A 25,908-nucleotide genomic window follows, 5' to 3' on the forward strand; every position below is an offset into this window, starting at 1 on the left:
AGGGTGGGGTGAGGTTGGGAAATGATGAGAGAGAGGCAGTGGATGGAGAGGATGGAAGGGAAAAGACAGGTTTACGAGAACAATCAGAGAGACGATCAGGGGGACTTCATGACCTATGACCCATTCAGTCTGTGCGTCAGGATATGGGGTAGTGGTTACAAGCCCTGAGGGCTGGAGCTTAAAACAACAGTAAGGTTCCCCCCCTGACTGGCTGGCATCGGAGTAGAAATCGGAAGAACAAGAATGAGAGCAGATGTGGGAGAATAGAGAGAGAATTGATATGGATCCGTGCTGATTTTGAATGGTGCACCTGCCTTCGGGGACTGCTGCCTGGAGACAATACTGATCTGGTTAGAAGAGGTAGGGGATGGGCAAACCATCATCCTTTGAGGGGAGTCACATTGCTGAGGTGGTGGCAGAAAAGGAAGGAAAGATAAGGGACAGTATTAAAAAGAAAAGCTGGACTCTCACATATGTAGTCAACCGATTCTTAGGAAGAGTACCAAGCCATCCAATGAAGAAAGACAATCTTTCTAACAAATGGTGCTGGAAACACTGGGTATCTAGTTTTGTGGCTGAATGGAAGTACAAAAGAATGAAATTGGACCCTTCCATTATGCAATGTATAAAAACTAACTCAAAATAAATTAAAGACCTTAAAGGCTAAAGCTATAAAAGTCTTAGAAGGAAACATAGAGGAAAATATTCACTGGATTTGGGATGGTTTTAATTCAGATCTATATCAGATATGGCAGTGATTTCTTAGGTATGACACCAAAAGTGAAAAAGAGAAAAATAAATAAGTTGAACTTCACCCAAATTAAAAAGTTTTGTGCATCGAATGACACTATAAAGAGAGGAAAAGGACATCCCACAAAATGGGAGAGAATATTTGCAAATTACATATCTGATAAGGGATTAACATCCAGAATATATAAAGAACTTTTACAACTCAACAGCAACAAAGCAACCCAATTAAAAAATGAGCGAAGGACTCGAACAGACATTTCTCCAAGGAAGACAGCTAACAAGCCAATAAGCACATGAAGAGATGCCCAGCATCATTAGTCATTAGGGAAATGCATATCAGAACCACAATGAGATCCTAGCTGCTTCACACCCATTAGGATGGCTGTTACTTTAAAAAGTGGGGAGTGGCAGGTATCCCTTGTGCATTGCTGGTGCAAAAGTAAATTGTGCAAATGTGGAAAATGGTTTGGCTGTCCCTCCAAAGTTACATGTAGAATTTCTGAATGACCCAGCCATTGCACTCCTATATATGTGCCCAAAGGAACTGCAAGCAGTGTTTGTGTACCAGTGTTCACAGTAGCATTATTCACAAGAGCCAAAATGTGGAAACAACCCAGGTGTTCATCAACAGATAAGTAGATAAAATGTGGTCTCTCCATACCATGGACTATTACTCATCCTTAAAAAGGAATGAAATTCTAATACGTGCTGTGACATGGCTGAAAACATGGTGACATGAAAACATGATGCTGGGTGAAATAAGCCAGATACATAAGAACAAATATGGCATGATTCCACTTATGTGAGGTGGTCAGAATAGGCAAATTCAGGGAGACAGGAAGTAAACTAGAGCTCCCAGCCACTATGGAAGAGGGGGAAATTGGGAGTGATAGTTTAAAGGGTACAGGATCTGGAATGATCCGTCTGGAGACAGATGACGGTGCTGGCTGCACAACATTGTGAATGTACTTAATCCATTGAATTGTAATCTTTGAACGCTTAAAATGGTAAATGTTCTATATATTTTGCCATTTAAAAAACAGCAGAAGGAGGCAAGGTAGGCCCTGACCTTAGGGGGCTCTTTGCTCAGGTCCTCATAGTTCTGAGTCTGTTGTGAGCTTTGACATGGCTGAGGGCTGCCGTCTGCTCCCTCTACAATTCCCGTGGCCCACCGCTGTGCTCTGGGTTCGTATCCTGCCATCCCTGGGCATCTGGCTGAGAAGGAGTTGTCTCCAGAGTGTGGGAATAGGGTGAACCTACCTGAGGGGTCCTGACTTCCCATTTCAGCTCCTGCCTGGAAAGGGCAGAGAGAGCCCTGACTGGATTTCTGGGCCAGAATTGTCTCCTGCATTTACAGCTTCCTGTTACCTTCTTCCCTCTACTCTCAGGAGGAGAGCCCTGAGTCTGTTTTGTGCGTCGTCATTTCTGAGGAGCAAGCATTCAGAACCCCTGCCATGTACTGTCCCATAGCCCCTGATGTTCCACTGGGGCAACTGAAAGCCCAAGCACCTCTATCCTACTTTCTAAAGATGGCTCCTGGCATGTGGGGAGGGATGGAGGACAGGTGGAGAGGAGGTGAAGGAGCGTTAGGGATGGAAACAGTATCCCCACAGAGGCATGTCCACGTTTGTGCCCGGAAGTGCCCCTTTCACAAAAGGTTTAGTTGTGGCTGGCCAAACTATTTTTAAGAGAATAATAGAGTGGGATTTTTGAGTGGTATTCATAGCAACTTTCTTTTGCAATATGGAATCAGCAGGAAATTTTCCAGACCTGAGGCTTAAACACAGCGTGTTCCTGCACTGAATTGCCCGGTCATTAGTGAGGAGCCTGGTTTCTCTTGCTATTTGGAGGAGTTTGTTTCTTAGAAGCAAAGAGTACACCATGCCTACCACGTTCCTGGCCACTGACCCCATGGCCAAAGTAAGTCCCTCCTAGGAGCAGAGTGGTTCTAAGTATCTGAAAACTGGAAGAGAAGACAGCTTCTGAGCAACCGAAAGATAAGTCACCCAGTCCCCGCACTAAGCCAGTACGCTGTACCCCTGTATGGCTCTGGTTTTAGGCATACATACACACAAGGCTTGAGATGCTTGTTTGCCAGCCCCTGTAGGTTAGAAGCTACAGATCAAAATATCTCGGGACCGTTTTGAGGAAGGCTCTTTGAAGGTGCCAGTGAAGTTTCTGAAAACTTGGTAGTTGGAGAGGGAGGAAACAACCAGCGAAAACGCAGGAAAAAGCAGAAGGGAAGATTCCAGAAACAAGGTGCCCTACTGTGGGGCATCCCCAGAGGAGAATGATGTCGATCCAGCCAACAAGAAAAAGTCCCACTGTGCTATGCGAGCAGGCGGGTGTGACATCTTACACAATCCACCAAGTTTGTGGTGTACCTGTGGGAGGCTGGGATAGCGGGTCTCTGCTCCCACAGAGCTCCCAGGCCAGTGGAAGGGCGCCATGGGTAATGGGGCGGCTCAGACCCAAGCCTCACCCGGGAAGGGCTCTCTGAGCCTGGGCAAGGAAGACTTCCAACTGGGGCTCCTTAATTCCCTCTGGGTAAGGGGGCTTTGAGCTGCCTTTAATATTCAGAAGAGAGGCCGTCAGGTGGCTCTGTGGAGAAAAGCACTTCAGAAGAGACAGCAGTGTGTGCCTCCTGTGTGTTTGTGGCCCACGGAGGCCCAGCATGTGTGTGCTTTGCAAATCGTGGGTGTTCATGAAGGCCTTACGAAGTTGAAACCACTGAGGAGACATCCAGCAGCGTGGCCCGCGGGTTCAAAGCCCAGGGGCTGGAGGCAGGCAGGCAGACTGGGGCCCCAGCTTTCGCACGCCGGCTGTGTGTCCCTCCTGAGCAACGTTACCTCTTGAAGCCTTGGCCCTCCAATCCAGTGTATGAGGGGGAAACTGCACCCACCCTATGGGATTATTGGGAGGATTAAGGAAAATAAAGTAGAAAAATGCCTGCAACCACCGAGCGTTGAACAACGGCAAACACTTAAAAATATGGTAGGCGGGGGACCAACTTCAGGAAGCTTTTTCATTAGAAGTTATCATATCAGCTTTTACTTTATTTCAATGAAGAAAACTTTGTTTACCCGAAAGAAAATGCTTCAGAGGGCCTGGTCCCCAGCCACGTCACCCTCTAATGCTCACTCCAACCTGTCACTCAGTCCCCGGTTGACACAGATGGAACATCGTGCTCCCCATAGGGCCAGGGAAGAAAGGTGTTACTGTTCTTCCTCCAGCGAGGCGGGGCTTTTCACGGTGGGAGTCTCTGGGCTCACACCTCCGGAGAAGAGTTACCCTGGAATTTTTCTCTTCCCCACGGGGAATCCTGAACGCATTTCTCCTCAGCCCCTCTGACAAGCCACTGCCATACCTGATACTGAGGAGGCGTGGGTGGTGGTGTTCCTCCCACCCTTCCTGTGAGGGAGTAAATGATCAGCGAGGGATTACATCACTCCCCCTCCTCATGGAGATGGGCTTCGAAGTGAACAGTTGGCATTCCTGTGGGGACAGGCCGTGTGCTCCCTGCAATAGGCCATCCCGGGGTGGGGCTGCTTCCTCCCTCACCTACTATCTGCCATCAGCAGCTGTTTCCGACAGGTGCTCAGGCTCTCCATGACAGATGGTGACCAAAATGGGCTTGTTGGCAGGTTTTGCCACACGCCGCCCTCCCATCACACACACCAATGTGTGTACAAACACACATCTGAGCGCGTGGCTTTGATCTAAAGGCACCTGCCTCTGGTTCCAGGGCTCATTCCAGAGGACACGCGTGGTCCCTGGGATCTTCCCCTCTCAGCCTCAGACCCTTCAGTATTTGGCCACCAGACTGTGAAGGTGGCTTGTGCCTGTTCCCAGGCACGGCTTTCTCCCTCCTGCATTCTGCAGGCGCGTGTCTCCTGTCTCCTCACTGCTGTGTTTGCCCCGGAGCCGGGCCGTTTTCCCATGACAGCTTCGGACTCAGCCTGGATGAAGCCCACGAAGGCCTGGCTGCCCTGGCCATGTTCACAGGACTCCAGATGCAGAAGCCTCACTACATTTGGCCCCCGCCATCTGTTTCCTGGAGTGTGGTCTTGTGTGCATGAGACCCCTGGGGAGCAGGAGCTGCTTGATTGCGGACCAGCTCCCAAATGTGCTGGGAGCCTTGTCCTGGTAAAATAGCAGAACATGCCTGCACCCCTGTGCTGGGGAAGCAGGACCACTCAGCTCACCCTCGGGAGAGAGACAGGAAAGAAGAAGTGTACGTGTGTCCTTCCGGAGGGCCCCTCTGTCTTCTGCAGACCCTGCACCTGGGCACTTGGTGGCCCAGTAACCCACCTGTCCCCCCAGCCCCTGAGGGTTGGGGCCCTGCGAGTGCCCAGCACCCAGCTTCACCGCCCACAGCTTCACAGCGGCCCCGCCTGCACTGTGTTTGGGCTGCTCATTCCAAACAACTAACCAGCCAAGGCAACCAGATGAGGGTGACATCTGGCTTGAGACTGTTGCCAAGTCACTACTGTTCCATCCCTGGCAGGAAGGAGGTGAGGTCTTTGTGCCAGATTCTTAAAGAGAGAGAGAGGGAGAGAATAAAAATGTGTGTTCCACACCCCACATAACATTTTTTTTCTTTTTTACCCTGAACATTTTTTTTCTTCTTTTTACCCTGATGCCTCAGCTGTCACTTTTCTTTCCCTAGAACTTGGACACCTAAGGACCCGATATGCATAACGATTCTAGAGCAGGCTTTCCCCACCTGCTGGCAATTAAGCATTGGAGTGAATGATGTTGAATGGGGGCAGAGTGGCGAGGTTCAGGGGTGAACCCAGGGAAACGCACACAGGTGTGCACGCACGTACGCACACACCCATATACACAGACATGATGGATCATAAGGGACAGAGGGGCGACCGGGGGAACTGTGCACTGAGTGTTTTGCATGGGTATTTCTCCCTATAGTTGGTCCTTTTCTAGTGAACCGAATATAATCAAAATAAGAGTAGGAACTAAGTACTGTGTTTCCTGCTCTTTCCCAGTATGAGGGAGAAATGGCAATGATTTTCACCAAATCTGATTCTCTGGGGAGTGACAGGCGCAGCCCATGCACCAGGCTGGGATCAGCAACAGGACTCACCCCGTGTGTCCCGCAGGGACAGGGGAGAGGGAGTGTGTCCGCTCAGCCAGGGGAACGGAGAGAGAGTCTAGCTGGCAGGCCAAGGATGGCATCCAACACTCATGGCAACTTGTTAGCTGTATGACATTGGGCTGGTTCCTTAACCTCTCTGAGCCTCTGTTATTCATCTGGAAAATGAGAACAGGAGCCTCTTAATGAGCACGTCTACCACACCTTTGCAAGAGACTGTCATTTGTACTTTAGCAGAAAGGATGAGTGGCTTGGCCAGGTCCTGTAGGTAAGTCGGGCAGCCTAACAGGCAGTTGAGGCACAGGAAGGGCCCAGGCAGTGTGGGGGGATGCCCATGTATAAGCTGGCTGGACCTTATTTCAGAAACATCAGGCAGCAGACACAGGGCAGTGGAGTCCAAGTCATGTTGGCATATTATCTTTTCGGCAGTGGCCTCTATACCTTGCACGCTTATCTGTAAGGCATCTGCTTTTCCCTCTTGGCGTAAGTTAAGCTGACAACCGACTCCCAAACACACAATGTGTTATTTCTTCACATAGGAGCTGTGTCTCCCTGCTCTGTGCTTCTGCCTTTGATTTCTCTGAAGCGTGCAGGCGTTTTCTTTCTCTTTTTGCAACCTTTGCTTGGACCTACTTTTATGGCCAGCTGAGAGCTCCTTCAAATATATCCAGGCTCCAGGCACCCAGGGGAGATTCCTGCTGAGGATGGCCTTGAGTCTTGCCTTGTCAGATGTGACCTTTTCTTTGTCATTTGTGAATGGAATAAACAAAAGAGTTCTGTCTTTCCCAGTGTGGAGGTTGATGTAACACACCTGTGTTCCCACACACAGCCTTTCTCGTCTGCTCCCATAGGTCCAGGCTCAGGACGAGGGATAGATTTTAGGGTCGTGACATGAGTCAGCAAGATCAGATGGGGGCTTCTAACAACAGTCCTGGCAAAGGCTGGTGATGGCTGAACCTGTGGATGAGGGTGGTGGATTCGTGGACCATTCAGAATGATGTGTCAAGATTTCCTTGATAACTATGATTTGCTTTAAGACATCAGAGAGGAGAGAGCTGATGATAACAATGAGACAGAAAGCTTTGGGGATTGATGGCTGATGATGCTGGGTACCAAGAGAGGGAGCAGAAGAAGAGGAACAGCTTTGGAAGAAGAAGAAGAATGGCTCCAGATTTGGATGTGCTACGTCGGAAGCTCATGCTGAGAGAAGGATTCTGTAAGCAAGTCAAGAGAAGGGTCAGGATATGGTGGGGGACAGAAATATGGAGAGTGACTCCTCCGTGGTCTAAACCACATGGTGCCTGGGGTGTAGGATAATTTGGATTTTTATTAAAATTCTTAGTTGCTCATTAAATTTATAACTGAATGCCTGTTCTGCATCCTATGATGACTGTGTTCTAGAATCCTGATCAGACACCAATTCTGAGAGTTTTGTCAGGGATCATTTAAATCTTTAAGCTCCTCTGACAACACAAAGATTCTGTGAGTGGATTAATAGGATTGCAAAGAAGAACAGATAGGAACTTCTTAGACTTTCAGTAAGATGCAATAGACATGCTGACGAGCTTCCATACCGGATTCTTATTTTGTTTCAAGAGTGATCACGAGATCAGGAGCACAGCACAAAGTCTGTGTTGTCACACACAGAGAACTAGCTTACAGACAGCAAATAAAAGCCAAAGATGAACGGTCACATCTCTGGGAGAAGTAGAAAAATCAAGGTCTAGCATCAGTCTTAGTTTATGTCTTTACGGATACTCAAAGGGGAATATGTAATCAAAGCAAAGGTTTTCAGATGAAGCTAACCTCCCCATCATATTGAGAGCAGATACTATTCTACCATGGTCCAGGGATATTGTCACATAGTAGCCATGAAACAGGTTCTAGTTCAGACGGCAGCTACAGTGAATGGTTAAGAACATCCGCTCAGGGGATGCTTGCTGGTTGCAGATGGTTAAGTGTCTGCCTTTGGCTCAGATCATGATCCCAGGGTCTTGGGATCGAGTCCCGAATCAAGCTCCCTGCTCAGCAGAGAGCCTGCTTCTCCCTGTTCTTTTGCCCTGCTCGTGCTCCCTCTCTCTCTCAGCCTCTTTCTCTCTTAAATAAATAAATAAAATCTTAAAGGGAAAAAAAAAAAAAAGAACATCAGCTGCCTGGGTTCAAATCCTGCCCCTCTTCTCTTTGCTGAGTGCCCTCCTCATAGAAATGGGTCGATAATCCTACTTTCAGTAGAGGGGCTGTTATGAGGATTGCAGGAGTAACACATGAGGCAGTGCTTGGTGGAGTCAGCGCTCCAGAAACACCAACTCTTAGCTCCTCACCATCTCTATCCCTTTCCCCTATGTGCACATTCTGTTCCTTGTCTTCCAGAAACATGGCTTTTCCCTGGGGTCTTAATAGACCTTGATCGAGATCTTTCTTCACGGAGAAAATCAAAGGAAGGAAGATTTTCCTCCAGGGCCTGTGTCCAGGCTCTCCCCAGTGGTGCTGCCGATCTCACCACTGGTGTGTAACTGGAGACAGTCACAGGCAGACTGAGGGCTCGGCCAGGGCCACCAGTCCCCTCGGATGCAGGGTCTGGGCCATAGACTGTGTCTTCAAAGTACCAGAATTCTCTGTGACATATGACATCTTGAGTCACTCATTTGGTGGTGCCAGGGAAAAACAAGGAAGGGTAGAAGGAGGCTGCTGTCAGTCAGGCTCTGGTTTTCCCCCTTTCTTTGGACATAATCCCTGCACGTCAAGTTCCCATGGTACGACATCCAGAGGGTGCCAAAAGGTCATAAGTATGAGCAGTGCCAATGAAGTGGGAATATTATTTCTAATATATAATCTCATCTATGCTTCAAGACAGCCCTGAGAGGTAGGTGCCTTGCCCTCATTTTACAGAAGAGAAGGTCAAGCCTCAAGGTCATGTGGTTGGGTAGCGCCAAGAGTAGAACTCAGACCCCTCTTGTCACTAACATCTGTAGAACCTGATTTGCATGAGAACCCCTGGAGATACTAGAAGGAATTCCTGATACTCAGATATATAGTGCTACTTGCAGTATATCCCCCCATTGTCTTAACTCGTTAGCATGGATGTATATTGCCCTAACCGGAAAGCATGCCAAGTTATATTGTATTACCAAATTTAAGTTGTATAATTAGCTTCTGTTCCTGCCACCTTCTCTTGAGGGAGTTCCAGTTCTTCCACTGGTTCTGAGCCTGGAAGAAAATTAAAATTATGTTTTGGCAAAGAACACCCATAGCCTATTTTGGATTCTTTCTTTTTTATTTTCCCATTTCTTTCCTCCCTCCCTCCTACCCTCCCTTCCTTTCTTCTCTCAAAAAACATCCTGACTGTACTTCATGGCTTCAGAAACTTAGCCAGCCCGAACAGAGAGTCTTCATTAATCCAGACCCCTCCATTCTATCTCTTCTCGGGTCTTGTGTGTCCCTTTGTTATTGCATTAGCAATTAGGAGACGTGAAGAAGCAAGACGTCTTCAGTGATGTCTGCTTAGAAGTTGAGATGGTGTTGCCTGAAACCAGAAAGTAAAACACGGCCAACACCTGCCGCCTCGGGGCCGCACACTGGCAGTATCACAGGGAAACAGCCTTTTGCGGGGCCGTCCTCCATTTACTCACACTGTGTCATTTTCAAGCTTTAGAGGAAACCCACAAAAGCATCTTTTCTTTCTTTATTTAACATCATCGTTTATTCTCTACCATGGGAGGCTGGAAGCTAGAGCATTAAAGCAAAAATATATCTTAAATGTATTTCCCCTTACAGCTTGTATTTTATTTTATAGCCCTATTTTTAGTTTCCTTTGATAATAAAAAAAAAAATTCCAATCATTTCATTCTTAGCCCTAGACAATACAGTGCGAGGTTATACAGATTGGAGCCCCGGGGAGAATTTCTGCATGCAAGCTGGCCAGCCTGTTTGCGTTTGACAGATGTAACCTACTCCAGGGCAGAGAAAGTCTCAAGGGAGATTTTAATTTCTTAATATTGAAATGAGCACAACTTTTATTGTCTTAATCAGTGAATAAAAAAACAATAAAGTTGCTAAATCTCATTTTTTAAACTCCATGTAAGAGGATTTTAAGAAACTGCAATAGCTTTTTAAGTTACTGTTGAAAGTCAGTTTTCTCTGTATTCAAAAAGATTCTTCTAGCATTTCTGCAGATAGTCATGCTGCAGTTAAGTGAAGTGTTTTTCTTGGCTGTTCTTTTTTTTTTTTTTTTTAAGATTTATTTATTTTTAGAGAGAAAGAGAGAGAGTTTGCAAGAGGAAGGGACAGCAGGAGAGAGAAGAGAGAATATCAAGCAGACTCGGTGCCTAGCACAGAACCCAATGTGGGACTTGATCTCACGACGCTGAGATCATGATCTGACCGAAACCAAGGGTCGGACACTGTGCCACCCACGTGCCCCTTTCTGAGCTGTTCTATAGATACCTTTCCTCATCAGGGAGAGGGTGTATGCTAAGATGTGCAGAGTGGTTGTACTTTGTCTTTAAAGAGAACGTGATTTGGCTTTTATGACGTTGCATGAGCTTGGAATACAGGAGAATCCTTTTAAAATCGTAGCAGAAATCTTTTAATGCAAACAACATTGTTTCAGAATGTGTGCCTCTATCAGGGAATACTTAGGACTATGAATAAAGGAAGGGTTTACTCATGATAATTAGCGGGCCTTTATAAAGTTATAATGAACATGTTTCAATTGTTTGTATGAGCAAATCATCTTATACTCTAAAAGCTGAGATATCACATGTAGTCATTCTTATATATTTCTTAATTTAATCCAATTGAAAGCCATATTTCTTAAAACAGAAAGCTTCTCAATATGCTATTCAATTCTGCTTCCCTAGTACCTTGTACAATTCCTTTTTTTGTTTTTAATTTTTTTTTTATTTGACAGAGAGAGAGAGAGATCACAAATAGGCAGAGGGGCAGGCAGAGAGAGAGAGGGGAAAGCAGGCTTCCCGCTGAGCAGAGAGCCTGATGTGGGACTTGATCCCAGGACCCTGAGATCTTGACCTGAGCTGAAGGCAGAGGCTTAACCCACTGAGCCACCCAGGCGCCCCCCTTGTATGATTCCTTAATAGGGACACGGTAAATGTTTCTTGAAGTAAATCAAAAAGGAAAATTACTTACGGAGCTGTGTTTGTGTGTGTGTGTGTGTGTGTGTGTAGAGGGGAGAGAGACAGATAGATATTATATACAATATAAAACATTATGTTACAAATGTAGAGCCAAGATGCCCAATAGGAACATACCAGGGTCTCAGGGCAGCGTTGTGCATTTGAAATCAAAACAGAACCTGGGAATATATAATGAATTCTCAAAATTTGACAGAAACAACAAACAAGTGAATTAAAAAAAATGGGTCAAAGATTTGAACAGACACTTCACCAAAGAAGATATACAGAAGGCAAATAAAAACATTAAACCATGCTTAATGTTATTAGTCATTAGGGAAATGGAATTGCAACCACATAGAAAGACTACTCAGTTAGAATGGCTGTATTCAAAATAATGACGTTTCCAAGTGCGGACAAGGATGCCTGTAGCAGGAACTCCCCAGCACTGCTGGTAGGAATGCAAAATGGTGGAAAACCACTTGGAAATTTTTTATCTCAAGTTTAATATACATTCACCATGTGACCCGGCAGCCCTCTTCTAGGTTTTTACCTAAGAGAATTAAGACTTATGTTCACTGCAAAATCTATTCTTGGATGTTTATAGCAGCTTTATTCACAATAGTCCCAAACCGGAACAACCCCAGTGTCCTTCAGCTGGTGAAAGCATAACCAAACCACTGTTACGTACATACCAGAGAAGACTCTAATCTCTCACTGCCTGACCTGGAGGCCTATGCAAGGAAGGAAAGAAAGAGAAGGCAGAGTGCAAACTGCTGTAGTCGCCAAGCTGTGTTTGTTCTAAAACACACACACAGGGCCAAAGCATGGAAGACCATTGCTTCACGATGTGTAAGGAACCCAGTGCTCAATCATTAGCTGATCGCTTGTTAACCAAGCAGATCTCAGTGGCCCCACGTGAAAGGGCCACACAGACTTTACATAAGTAGCCCAAGAACATCCCTAAACAAATGAACTGCTGTAACAACAATAAACCAATGGAGAGAGTAGTCTGATTTTCAGAGTTACCACATTATATGATTTAAATGCCCAAATTTTCATTTATTTTTATTTATTTATTTTTATTTGACAGAGAGATAGAGGGGGGGGGGAGAGCACAAGTAGGCAGAGCAGCAGAGGGAGAGGGGGAAGCAGGCTCTCCACTGAGCAGGGAGCCCATGCAGGGCTCAATCCCATGACCCTGGGATCATGACCTGAGTTGAAGGCAGACACTTAAGTGATTGAGCCACCCAGGAGCCCCTAAAATGTCCAGTGTTCAAGAGGAAAAAAGTATGAGATAAAGAAACATGGAAATAAGATTAACTAACCAAAGACTTTAGATCAGCTATTCGGAATATGCTCAAAGCACTGGGTATTATATGCAACTAATGAATCATTTATATCAAAAACTAACGATGTACTATACATTGGTTAATTAAATTTAAATTTAAAAAAAGAAAGAAAGAAATATGCTCAAAGAACCAAAGGAAACCATATCTAAAGAATTAAAGGAAAAGATAAGAACAATGTCTTAACCAATGAAGACTAACAATAGGGAAATAAAAATGATCAAAAAAAAGAACTAAATTGGGACGCCTGGGTGGCTCAGTTGTTAAGTGACTGCCTTCAGCTCAGGTCATGATCCCAGGGTCCTTGAATTGAGTCCCGCATTGCATCGGGCTTCCTGCTCAGCAGGTAGCCTGCTTCTTCCTCTCCCACTCCCCCTGCTTGTGTTCCCTCTTTCGCTGTCTCTCTCTCTGTCAAATAAACAAAATCTTAAAAAAAAAAGAAGTAGAAATTCCAGAAGTAAAAATAAATTCAAAGGAACAGTAACTTAAATGAAAAAAAAAAAAAAAACACTAAAAAAAATCGCTAAAGGGGCAGAAGAAGGATGAGCAAATGAAAATTCATTGAGATTATCCAGTCTGCGAAGCAGAAATGAAAAAAAACAAAACAAAACAAAAAAACAAACAAACACCCAAAAGCGAAAAAAGACGGTGATGGTTGCATCACTCTGAGGCTATGCCACAGAACACCACAGTGTGTAAACTTTAAAAGGGTGAATTTTGTGACATGTGAACTACATCTCAATATAACAGCGATCTGGAAAAAAGAAGCACCGTTTAGAGGAGGCTCTGGAGCACGTGGCTCAGAGGGAGAAGAGATCCACAGCAGACAGCCTCCTAGGTTAACCTCACTTACAGGTGGGGAGCTGAGGCCCGGATGAGGGAACAAGCTTCCCAGTGCTGGTAAGGGAAGAGACATGAATTTTTTTACCCATTCCACAGCTCTGGTGAGCAGCCAGACTGTCCTAGGTTTAGCACTGATAGTCCCACATCCTGAGAAGCCCCTTTGCCTGGGGCAAACGAGGACAGTTGACCATTCTGCCCACAGTTTAAATTGGGATGAATCTCCTTTGCTGCAGCTTCGAATCACTGAAATCCTACATGAATGAGAAACGGCGGTGTTCAGAAAAGTTCTTTTACCTTGCTGAATTCAGTGTTCTAAACTTAGGCAGCTGGCATTTTGCTTTAAGTTCTTTTCTATTCAACCTTTTGGATTGAAGGATCTTTCCTTTTAATGAAATCTGCATTTCATCCCCAAGGTGAAAGCCTGTGTCCTTGGCTTCCTCTGAAAAGTGACAAGTGGATTCTTTTGTATACTAAATGCTAAGAAGATAGGAAAAGGAGAGGTTGTAGTGCATTGATTTCAGATATGAAAAAACAGAGAATAACTCCTTAGAGATATATATGGGAGAGAGAGAGAGAGAGAGACGGTGAATCACAGAGAGAGAGAGATCCATTTCCTGTCAACCTAAAAACTATGAGAGTAAAACCCCGTAGGAAAAGTCATTTGAATTCCTTTTCAAAACCATCAGACCTCAAAGGGAAGATCAAATCAGGAGAAACCAGCAGTCCTTGAATGTGTGATTGATGTACGTCATCTCAAGGCTGAAGGGAGCCTGCTTTGGCTGGAGCAAGTGGACAGTGGCCCAGGTCAGCTGTACAACTCCCTGGTCCGAAACTGAACTCCCCAACTCAGCTGTTTTCCTTTCCAAGCCAGGCATGCAGCCCAGCCTGAACCAGCCTGGTGGGACTCCATCCTTCAAGGCACGAAATAGAGAAGAAGGAAGGACATAATTTCTCTTGCACCCAGAAAGTGATACTTGGAATTTGTAAGTTATGGGGAGGTAAAGGATGACCACTAAGTAATGGAAAAATAAGCCATAGCTACCTCCTTCCCCAGCCTCCCCACCTTGACGCAACTGGTCTTCAAGTCATTGCCAGAGGCCAGCCGGTGAACCTCAGAGGCATCTGCCGGCTTTGCCGGGGTTCGAGTGGTTCCTTTAATCTTGTAAAGTGCTTCCACATGTCACTGAGATTGAAGGGCTGAGGATGAACAGAAAGCATGTACTGAGTTACCTTCAATGGGAGCAAACAGAAAAAAAGGAACCTCAGTGCCTCCCAAGGCCCCTCCCTTGCTACCTGCTTTCATCTCTCCCTGCTGTGCTGCAGGTCCCTTGCAGCTTTCCCAACCCTCCTCTCCAGGCCTCTCAGCCAATTCCCAACCAGACATCCGCCCCCTTCAGGACCCACCTTCCAAGCTGGGTTCATCTTTCCTTCTTCCTTCTCCATGTATTGTAGCACAGTCCCTCTGCCTGGCATGTACCTGTCGGTCCTTTCTCTTCTGGTGGAATTCTGACCTCCCGATGGTCAGGGGTCCTCTCTCTTCACCCCACAGCATGTGGGTGTGGCTCCCGCTTTGTCCCATTTTAGCTGTCCGGCCACACCCACAGGCAGACGCGTGTTCACCATATAGCCGGACTCCATGTCTAAGCCACAGACTCCTCGTACGGACCTTTGTCCTCTTCTGCTGGCAGGGCCCTCCAGCGCCGAGCTGGCTATGTGGTAGGCACTCCTGCTGTAATGGCACACATGCCTGTCATTGCCCCACTCTGGGGAGGGCTTCCCTGGGCCACCTGTGTATGCCTACGACCCAGCACCGTCTGTGGCACATCATAAGTGCCCCACACTGATTACTCAAGGCCATTAATTAAGTGGAGCTGGCGAGTTGAAACCGTGTCCGCAGATAAGTGACCGGCCTACACGGAGCTGTGCCTACCTTCCATGATGCTTTAGCATCATACCCCATACCAGGGAAAACCAGGCATCTATAGTAGAAGGAATAGAATATTCTGTGCGGGGACTCTGCTCCAGATTGCCTCGTGCCAGGAGCCAGGGTGATGGAACCCCTGCTGGCTGGAGCTGTGTGGGCCCCTGGCTGAAGGGGGAAAAGTTCCTGCTGGCACTGGACGTTTTCTGCCCAGAAACAAGATAAGCCCCACCTGCCCATGGCCTGACCAGAGCCGGTCACAAAGGCAACCTGACTTCCAGAGGGAGGGCAGGGGTTGTTGGTGACCACTGACAGAGCCTGCCATGCTTGTCTGCTAGAACACAGCTTCTCAAATTCTAACGCACACCTGGATCACTTGGAGATAATTTTGAAATATAGATCCTGATTCAGTCCGTCTGGAGCAAGGGCCAGAATCTACATTTCTGACAAGCTGCTGGCCCATCGTCTGCCGTCTGAGGAGCAAGGGTAAAACTTTGAATCCTTACTGGCCAAATTGAACTCTCTCACTTCCCTTTCTCAGCAGAGGCTTGTAGCTTTGTCATTTTGTGTGGCAAACCAGCCTTGCTGGTTGGAAGACACTTGTGATTTACCTTGAGGGTGAGGGCGACACAGAGAAACAGCCAAGGAAAGCCATTAACTGCTCTGCACAACCACAGAGTCCAGAGAAAGACAGAGCACAGGGATGCAGTAGCTATTTGAAGAAGGCCAAACTCATTCCAGCTAGAGGCCACCCTTTGCATAAGCAGGTTTTGTAAATGGACCGAATTAGATCTAATCGTGTCACCTTCTTTCTACTCGGCCTCCTTAGTTTCACTTCAAGGGTCCGTACAGCCCTGATTGGGCCCCATGAAACCCCTCTGAGCACTCAACTTGTCTGTGTCACATCCTTGTTCTGTGAGCCCTGACTTGTCTCTCCTTGCATACGCTAACAATCCCTGATGGACTCACGGGGGGGGGGGGGGGGGGGGGTTGATTCCATGGTGCCAGAGCCTGGAGCTCCTGCTCTCTCAGGGCCCTGTGTGGTGTGGAACATGAGGAGCCCGGTAATTTCCTCCCTGTGGCCCAAACACTATGGCAGGGGCAAACGGCTCCTGCATACCTGGCAGTTTTGTGGGTGCTCTGTGCTCTCCTGAACCGGAAACACATGCGTCCCTGATCAGCTTGGAATAGATGGTGTTTTTCTTTCTGGTGGTTTTATTTAAAAGCCATGCCAGTCATTTTGCATCCCTTCCCAGAAGTTTTGATTGATGGCAATCTGGTCAGCTAGAAGCTGCCAATGGAATAAAACTGCTGACTTGGGCATCGGCATTGGCGGAGTTTGCTAAGCCTGCACGGGGGGGTGCGTGCGTGTGCGTGTGCGTGTGTGTGTGTGTGTGTGCACGCAGGATGGAAACATAGCATGGGATTTGATGGAATTAGATCTGGAACGAACTGAAGGGGGTCTCTCAGTTCATAAAGGGAAAGCAGGAACCTAGGAGGGAGCTAAACCTCGTCCATGCTCCCTGCTGCCACTAGAGGGCAGAGTGGGGACCAGAAGCCAGGTCTCTTGCGTTTGCTTGGGTCAGACTTAATGAGGCTTTAAAAAAATATGAATCCAATGAGGTTTGAACTGCAGTTACCTTCTTCCTTTCCTGGTGACTTGCTCATTAGCAATACAGCCATTTCTCAACGGGCCTTCAACCTATGATTGAAATTAAGGATATCTGTCTTGAAAATGTTCATTGCTGATTGAATATACCTGCATGTTTCTAGAACCCTGTGGATGGGGAATGGGCAAGGTACCATGATTACTTTGAACTTGGTGGCCCCATCTAAAGGTTCTGTATATCAGGCTCATGGGTTGACTCCAGAGGGTCATAGGATCCTTCAAAATTATAGCAGATACTTGATTGTGAGTTTACGTGGAAAGAGTGTCCATAGGGTTTATTAGATTCCCAAGTGAATCCATGACCCTCTAAGATGTTAGGAATCACGACCAGAGATTCAAGCTTTTTTACAGTGATACATTTGCGTAAAAAGTGAAAGGTGTCTGTAGGTTCCTCCATCTGAGGTGGGGTTGAATGTAGATCACAAAACATCCTCATAGGCACTCATATTCACATATACACATATGAGCGCACATTCACATGCCTAAGTGCACACACACCTCTCCCAAACACATATGCACATACACACATGTGTTAGTGTCTCTAGAGCCCATGTCCTCTTCTCCCTCCGTGCCCTGCTGGATAGAATTCCAAGAGAAGTTTCTTGGTGGGTTCATATTGACAGTTTCTACATCAGACACGCTGCAGAGCAGACTCAGCTGCCTGGGATCTCACATCTCCAACATTCCCCAATTCAGAGGACAGTATGTAGGTGGCAAGGAGCATGGAATCCAGAGCCGGACAGACCTGTATTCTTGTCCTGGACTCATAGCTATCACTCTGGACACAAGAACATGAGCACAGGCTTTAACTTCTTTGAGTTTCCTTGTGGGTAAAGTCAGAATAATGGTCTCCCTGCCCCTGCAGGACTGCTGGCACAATGAAATAAGAAAATGAAAGAAAAAGCACCCTACAGCTTATATCTGCCCCACTAGTGGGGTCCTATAAACTTCTCCTCTGACCTCCATCAGAAAATCGATATGGAGCCTGGCACTTAAAACACAAACTCCGCTTTCCTGACACTTTGAGTAGGTCTCCTGTCATCTCTTGGAATCAGATGATCTTGGAATCAGTTTGTAGCCTTTGCTTTTTGGAGTGAAGGGGTCTGTCTGTCCTGAGTGAAGGGGCAGGCAGACAGCCCCAGCTCTCTCCCTATTCGGTGGCCGTAGAGGAGCTCTCTGTGTTGGTTTTCCATCTTGGTAATGCAGTCATTGGCACGGGGGATCCGCTGAGGCGAGACAAGAAAAAGGCAACCGAACCCCGTGTTTGGAGCGAGTTGTTTTCACGGCTATACTCCTTGGGAGCTTCTTTGGGCTAGTTGAGCATCCTAACAGAAGGCTACTAATTGAAGGAGGCCAGGGAGTATCTAAGGAACTGTTGTGGGATGAGACTGTCATGCAGCAAAGTGTATTATTTGACAGCGTAAGAAACAAACAAACAAACAAGGGAAGTAACCCAAGTTTCACTGACGCATGAGTAGCTAAACAAAACGTGGTCTGTACCTACGAGGGTATATTATTTGGCCTTAAGATGGAAGGAAGTTCCGCACAGGCTCCAACAGGGATGAACCTTGGGGGCATGATGCTGAGGGCAAGAAGCCAGATAAATGCTGTGATTCCCCTTGCATGAGGTAACCAGAGTAATCCGACTCATAGAGACAGTCAGTACGGTGGGGCCACCAGGGGCTATGGGGCAGGAGGAACAGACAGTTCTTATTTAATGGGCAAAGAATTTTAGTTCTAGAGATTAGGACAGCTCTAGAGGTGAGTTGCACAACAACGGGAATGGACTTAACACTTAAAGGTGGTGAAGATGGAAAATTTGGAGTCGTGTGTATTTAACCGTGATTTGGAAAACAAAAGTCAATGAGACGACCTGAGAAATCTACATCACACATTCTGAGTTCCAGGGATGTGAGCTCGGTGGGGGGGAGAGTGTGATCCCCACAGAGGGTGATCCATGTTTAGAACTCTTCCAGAGATTTTGAAATAATACATATCCCTCTCTAAGGGAAAGTTACAGCATCGGCTGGCCACGAAGGGAAGTGTGCCTTATTGTAATAATGGAAATGGTCAGGAACTGGGGACTCTAGTCCTGTTTCTGCAGCTGACTGGGGAGTGGTTTAGACAAGGCTTCTCTCTCTCTGGGCTTCACTGTCCCACGCGGAGCATTCAGAATAATAATTCCTCCCCCCTTATGGTTAGTGAAAGCCTCACATGGACTAGAGTGTGTGAGGAAGCTCTCTGGAGACACTGCAGCCCAGGATGAATGCAACAGTTTGGGATTAGGGCTGGGCCACTGTGCCCTCATCTGTTAACCTGATCTGCTAATCTGGTCTGCCTTGATCTCCTGACCTCATCTTTTGGTGCTCCCCAAAGCCTGTGTTGCTGTGACCGCCCTGCTGTGCTTTCTCGGGCAGTCTGTGAGTCATTTCCATTCAATATGTTGAGTATACCTGGGCACTCAGAAAATCTCAGTGAAGCTAATAGTAAACTTGTTATCGGGTTGCAGTGAGCAGAATGGTCACATGTTCATTAACTTTATTAAAAGAAAGGCTTCCTGCTGGTAGCTCTGGAAAGATGGGTGGGGCCCAGGGCAAAGCATCTGTAAGGGAATGGCCGCCAGCAACTTCCTTGGGCATTTGCGGTCTTTGGCAGGGGTGGTGGGGGCTGGAGATGCCTGTTGGCAGGGGTGGGAGGAGCTGTGCAATAGCTTATTGACAACCACCTCCTTTTCTCATTCTCCACTCCCCACCAAGAGGTCAGCTGCGCAGCTGTAGACACAGGGAGTGCAGGACAAGTGTACGTGGAGACCTATTATACGAGGGCAGGGGGAATGGGCTAGCTTTCCTCCAGCACTAGGGCTTAGGGCAAAGGAAGCCAGTGCTGTCATGTAGTTAAAATATGCCAGAGGGTCATGCACTTGCTGTTCCTTTGCTGGGATCCTCCTGATAGCAGAGAACTAGGTACTGTGCCCATTTTATAGAGAGAACAGGATATAGGAATAAAGGCACAGGGGACTTTCTGGGGCCATCTAAGAAAAGGCTGAAGTAAGAATCTGTGAGAAAAGCATGACTGATCAATTTTATTAGGTGATCTTTCAGAAATTTCCTGGTCCAGGTGTCACACCGATGTAGGTTATTTTAGTTGAGTCCCACTTCCCTCCAAAAAAAATCAGCAAGAAAAAAAAAAACTGCCACAAACAAGAACCTTTGGATAATTATATTGGAGTGAACAAAAGTAGCAGACAGAAAAATGAGGGGTAGAGAAGTCAGGCCCAGATCATTCCTTCCTGTGGAGCTGGGCTTGGTTGAGGAACCCAGCAGAGGAGGCATGCAGGGCTGGCTTTCCATGTAGCACTGGGGACCGAGTCCTAGAGCCTGCGGAGGGGAAGGACTAGTTGAGCCCTGGGGTTGGACCAGTGAGAGAATGATTTCCTGGCAACATCAGAGTGGAGTTTTAATTTTTTTTTTATTTAAGTATAGTGGACACACGGTGTTACATTCATTTCAGGTATAAGACACAATGATTCAGTTAAGTTTCTACATTCTGCTGTGCTGATCACAAGGGTAACTACCATCTATCCCCATACAAAGAATTACAATGGCATCCCCTATATTCCTTAGCTGTGCATTTTATTCCTGTGCCTTACTCAGTCCATGACTGCAAGTGACCCATCTACCCCCCCCCCCAGCTCCTCTCTCAACCATCAGTTTGTTCCCTGGGTTTATAGGTCTGATTCTGGTTTTTGTTTTTCTTAAATTCTACATATGAATGAAATCATGTGCTATTTCTCTAGATAAGTATAATACTTTCCAGGTCCATACATGTGCTCACAATGGCGTCATCTCATCTTTTTTATAACTGCATAATATTTGTGTGTGTGTGTGTGTGTGCACGTGCACCACATCTTCCTTATTCATTCATCTCTTGATGGACACTTAGGTTGCTTCCAGATCTTGATGATTGTAAACAATGCTGCAATAAACATAGAGGTGCATATATCTTTTAGTGTTTTGGTTTTCTTTGGGTGAACCCCCAATAGTGGAATTATTGGATCATACAGTATTTCTAGTTTAATTTTTTGAGGAAATTTTGTACCATTTTCTACAGTTGACTGCACCAATTTAAATTCCCACCAACAGTGCACGGAAGGGTTCCTTTTTCTCTACATCCCGTCATCTTTTGTTATTTCTTGTCGTTTTTACTTTAGCCATTCTGACAAATATAAGGACATATTTCATTGTGGTTTTGACTTGAATTTCCCTAATGGTGAGTGGTGTTGAGCATCTTTTCATGTATGTTGACCATCTGTAGGTCTTCTTTGGAGAAATGTCTATTCATGTCTCCTGTCCTCTCTTAAATTGCATTATTTGTTTTGATGGTGTTGAGTTGTATAAATTCTTTGCATATTTTGGATATTAACCCCTTATTAAACTGGGCCACTTTCTAACACTATACACAAAAAGAAACTTAAAAATGGATCAAAGATCTAAATGTGAGATCTGAAACCATAGCAGAGGTTTGAGCCAACCTGGCAATCACTTTGACCAGGCAAGTCCTTCATGGCCTGGACTCACTCCCCACACCACAGGGTGGCTCTGTAGAGCCCAAAGGAAGAGCACAGGCTTCTGGAGCCACATCAGCCTGGTGTTGGAGGCAGGGCCCTGTATCCTGGGGGCCCCTCAGGGATTCAAGCTGCCGGGACATCTGTGCTTCAGGCCAGAGCATTTCCTGAAGCTGCTTTCAGCAATTTCTCTGCTCAGTTTTCCCTATGGGCAATACACTTTCATGGGTACAGTCTCCTTTTTAGAAATACCAGCAAACTTAGTAGGTGATGTGATTCATCATTTCTATCATCGGGAATGGTACACCATCAGCGTGGGCACCCTCTGATAGACAGTGGAGGGGATCATACCGGTTGTGGCTCATGTGTCATCCCAGTTTAGCTCTCTTGACACTCCCTTCCCTCCCACTGTAGTGGACAGGAGAACCGTAGTGGTGCTGGGATTGAGAAAGCCCTCCAGCTGCCCTAATTCATGGAAGAAAAGTAGAAGTACTTTTCTGAGAAAAGTACTCAGAAACATTATTTATCACACCCCCATAACTGATTGGGGCACCTAGCCTAGATGATGCTATAGAAGACCGAGGTTCACCCCACCAGCCCCTGCACAGTTTGCACATGGGGCCAAATGGACCAGTGGACTCTGGGGGCCAGAAGGGTCATCTGTAACCCAGTCTTCATCTCTCACTTCCTGCTGCTCCTCTATCTCCCCCATTACACCCCTCATTCCCCCCGTACCCCAGAAGAGTGAGCGGGCTTTTTAGGCATCAGAGATGCTGAGGTCATCCTTTTAGGCAAGATGGTTGGTCCCCCCTGCATGAACCCAGCCACTGGAATGCCAGAGTCTAAAGAGTAAACCTACCTATGGAATTAGCTGGGGGTCCGTGATAAGGAGAGTGACAGCTTGAGCTCCCTGGTTCCCAAGCACCCTCTTGACATTCCTTCCCAGGTCCTCAAGGAGGTGTTTGGGCTTGAGGCAGCAGCAGGGCCCCAAGTAGAAGCCCCTAAGGTGAAGAGTATCCCCAAGAGATCCCCAAGACTCAGCAGTTGTTTTTTTTTTTAAATTCATTCATTCATTTATTTTGCATGAAGCACTGAAATGAGGTAGAGGAACAAGACGGTCCGTACTCTCAAGGGGCACACAGTCTGGTATGTGTATTGCCAGAAGAGAGAGGGAGTGGCGTAGAGAAGCAAAGGACAATTGTGCAATGTCTTAAGTGCCAAAAGGGACAGTCCCTCTGTGGGATCCAAGAAGCTGGAGTCAGGAGCGGCTTTACGGAGGTGGAGACATTTGATCTCGGTGCTGAGAGATGGGTAGGAGCTCATGTGATAGGGCAGAGAAGAAAGAACATTCCAAGAAGGTTGTGTGCAAGGGAATGGAATGTTCAGGAAATGTAAAACTTTAATGTGACCCACAGAAACAGTTCTCAGAGAGGAAGGGAAATCAGAGAGTTAGAAAAAGATGAGGGACATGAGGCTGAGGAGGTGGAAGGAACCCAGCACATAAGGCCTGGTGGGCTCTCCTCAGAGATCAGGGAAGGCCTCGCTGCCTGGTTTGAGGAGGTGCCATTATAGCACATGCTCTCCCAGCTTCTAGGAGCAATAATCACTCCTCGTCCTTAGTCCTGTTCTCTGTAACCCTGCGGTTTAAACAGTGGAGTGGAAGGGCTGGAATGAAAGAGCAAAGAGGACCGACAAAGCCGACCAGCACCAACCGGGTCTGAAACAGATGGACCCCAGGGACCCCCAGAACTGCGTCAAAACCTGTGGTCTGGTGAGACCTCTCCAGGAGACAGGCCTGGGAGAGCTGAGGAGACTGGCCTGCCTCCACAGCCTTGTGTGCAAGAAAGTAGAGGTGGGAGGGGTGCCTGGGTGGCTCAGTGGGTTAAAACATCTGCCTTCGGCTCAGGTCATGATCTCAGGGTCCTGGGATGGAGTCCCGCATCGGGCTCTCTGCTCGGCAGGGAGCCTGATTCCCTTCGTCTCTCGCCTCCTGCCTCTCTGCCTACGTGTGATCTCTGTCTGTCAGATGAATAAATAAAATCTTAAAAAAAAAAAAAAAGAAAGAAAGAAAAGAAAAGAAAGAAAGCAGAGGTGGGGGATGTGAGGAAGAAGGAAAACCAGACACTGGTTAGGATTTTTGGGTTCCTGCTCCCTCTGCTTTTTTATCTAGTTTCTTTCCTGTGTTTTTGTCCCCACTCCCCAGTTTTAGAACAAGGGTTAAGGACAGCCACAGCCCTGTGCTTAGGGATGGCCTCAGCCTAGACATGGGTCAGCCCGGTACAGAGCAGGCGATACTGACTCCTGGCCCCATGGTTACAGCAGGTGTCTCCCACCCCAACAAGAAGGAGCGAGAATGTCCCAGCATAACAGGAGGTGCAGGAGGGCAGCCTGGAGCTGTCTCCTGTGTGGCTTTTCACCACTGTTTATTCCTGTTGTTTCCTCTCAAATAAAAGTGAAATGTCTGCCATCTTGTGGCAGAGGCTGGGTACTGCCTGGGACCCTACAGTCCCCTTCCCACTACTCCCCCAAAGGGATGTTGCCTAGCAGTGGTAGGACGAGGAGGGAGCCTGGGCAGTCGTGCCCACTGGTACTGACCTCTCTGAAGAAGCATCTGGAGTCAGTAGCTATGAATCCCAGGGCCTCAGGAAGGCTATCCTTGGTCATACAAGGAGGATGGCCATTTATGAAAGAGAAATAGGGTGAGTAGTGTGTGAGGAGGTCACTCTCAGAGAGGACAGAGCCTGGGTGGGGATGAGGCGAGTGCGTGGAGACCTGGCAGCCCCAAGGGCTGGGTCCTGGCCCTGAGGGTGAAGGACAGAGAAGGAGGCAGAGGATCTCAACAGCAGGGCAAGCTCCTGTGCAGTGTGACCATAGCCAGGAAGTTTCTGAGGTCCAAATATGAGGTCCCTCAGAATATGGAAGACTCACATCAGCCTGCCAGCAGTATCTCGGGTAAGAACCAGAGGGCAGTAGACCCGACACAGTGTCTGCAACAGTGTGAGTGGATGAGCTCGCTGAGGGCAGTCCCATGTGCACATGATTTCTGGGCTCCAGCTCCACTGGTAAAGCTGGGCCCCTTTTGTTTGGTATTTGAATGCAGCTACAAGATACAGATTATTTTAAATTAGTCTTAGAAGTTCTCTGCCTCTCTCAGCTCAGTCCAGGAAATCCAAGTCGTGACCTTACATCCTGTTCTTTCCATGAGCTCTCAAGTGCAGCCTGAAGCAGCCAGAGTACCACACTTTATCGTCTTCACCAGAATAGTCCACCGCCACAGCCACCTAGGGTCCCAAAGCCTTCCTACAGTGGACATTTCTCCATAGGCAAATACTAGCCATAATTTAAGTAAATGCCAACTACAACCCGTGGGCACTCACCCATTCCCCACTCCCCGTGAGGCCAGCTCTAACTCTAAATCTGGCCAGGACAGTTAACCATTCCAGATTCTCATCCTCACTGAGGTTTTGGTTCCTGAAAACAATTTTGGAACCCACTGCTGTGTTATCTGGAGTTCAGTCACGGAAACAGAGGTGTTCAAGGTGTTTCAAGCAGGAGGGTGGATTTTACAAAGGGAATTGATGCTTCTAGAATCATTAGAAAGGCTGTCTGAGGGAAGGTCGGGGAAAAGCACCACTGCTTTTCAGGATACCAAGAAGTTACAGAAATTGCTAAAAATCATTGCTGGTGACTTTGCCTGAGGCAGGACCGTCCACAATTGTCAGAAAGAGCTGGCAGAGTCTTGGTCTGTTCTTTGGAGATATCTGTGCCCATCCTCATGACTGCACCTTGCAAATAATGGCCTCTCTTCTGCCAAATTTCATGTGTGCTTCTCTCATTGGTGATATCTAAACTGGAGTGGCACTGGCAATAGAATTTGGGAAATGTAGTTTCCAAGCTTCCAGCTTCTGCAGGGAGAGCTGAGAATGTCAGGGATCAAGACACAATCTCTGACACGCGCTTTTAAATACGGATGATAATAATAGTTCTTCCTTCATATGGCTGTTGGGAGGCTAAAATTAACACTGTGAAGTCTTTGCAAAGAGTGTGGCATATGGTAAGCCCTCGCTAATTGCTCCTTTACAAAAATTTGTCAAAACTGAAGTCAGAATGGCTCCTCGTTCTCATTTCTAACCCCTGTAAGGAATCTGGCTGCTTCCGAGTGGTGGGGTCCAACCACGGGCCTTGGCAAGGATCCTGTCCCTTACCATCCTGGGCCTACTTGGCGTCAGATCCTCAGTCTGCCTCATTCTGGCTCAGAGGGCTGGATGGAGACTCAGGAAGAAGGGGAAGGTTCTCGGGGGAAAACGGCAGCAGTGACTCATGCTGAATGTTAATACTGGAGTCCCCCTGCTCTGCAGAGGGAGGACTCCATCTCCAGTGGACCGACAGTCAAACACTGCCCAGATCCCTCAAGTCGGGGCTCTGCCTGCCATTTCCAGACCAAATGGAATCCGCAAACCGGGGGTCGAGTCTCTGTGGCCTTGTGCCCAAATGCTCCGAGCAGCCTGCAACAAGAAAGAATTAGGGCACAGCTGAAATCCAGAAGGGAAAGGAAACGGGCTAAGATCCA

At 47.1% G+C, this 25,908-nt stretch overlaps 1 protein-coding gene and 1 long non-coding RNA gene across 12 annotated transcripts in view; one reads left to right on the forward strand and one right to left on the reverse strand.

The window, feature by feature from the left end:
- MSRA (methionine sulfoxide reductase A) overlaps window positions 1-25,908 on the forward strand; it is a 432,124-nt gene that overhangs the window by 404,617 nt on the left and 1,599 nt on the right. The gene's annotated exons all lie outside the window — the stretch shown is intronic.
- Window positions 22,341-25,908, reverse strand: part of LOC131833631 (uncharacterized) — a 40,350-nt gene continuing 36,782 nt past the window's right edge. Inside the window, exon 3 of the long non-coding RNA XR_009354557.1 lies at window positions 22,341-25,843. This is a non-coding gene — a long non-coding RNA (uncharacterized LOC131833631). The remainder of the gene's footprint in view (window positions 25,844-25,908) is intronic.

Source organism: Mustela lutreola, chromosome 1 (genome assembly GCF_030435805.1).
Source record: "Mustela lutreola isolate mMusLut2 chromosome 1, mMusLut2.pri, whole genome shotgun sequence".
In the NCBI taxonomy this organism is placed as follows: Eukaryota; Metazoa; Chordata; class Mammalia; order Carnivora; family Mustelidae; genus Mustela; species Mustela lutreola.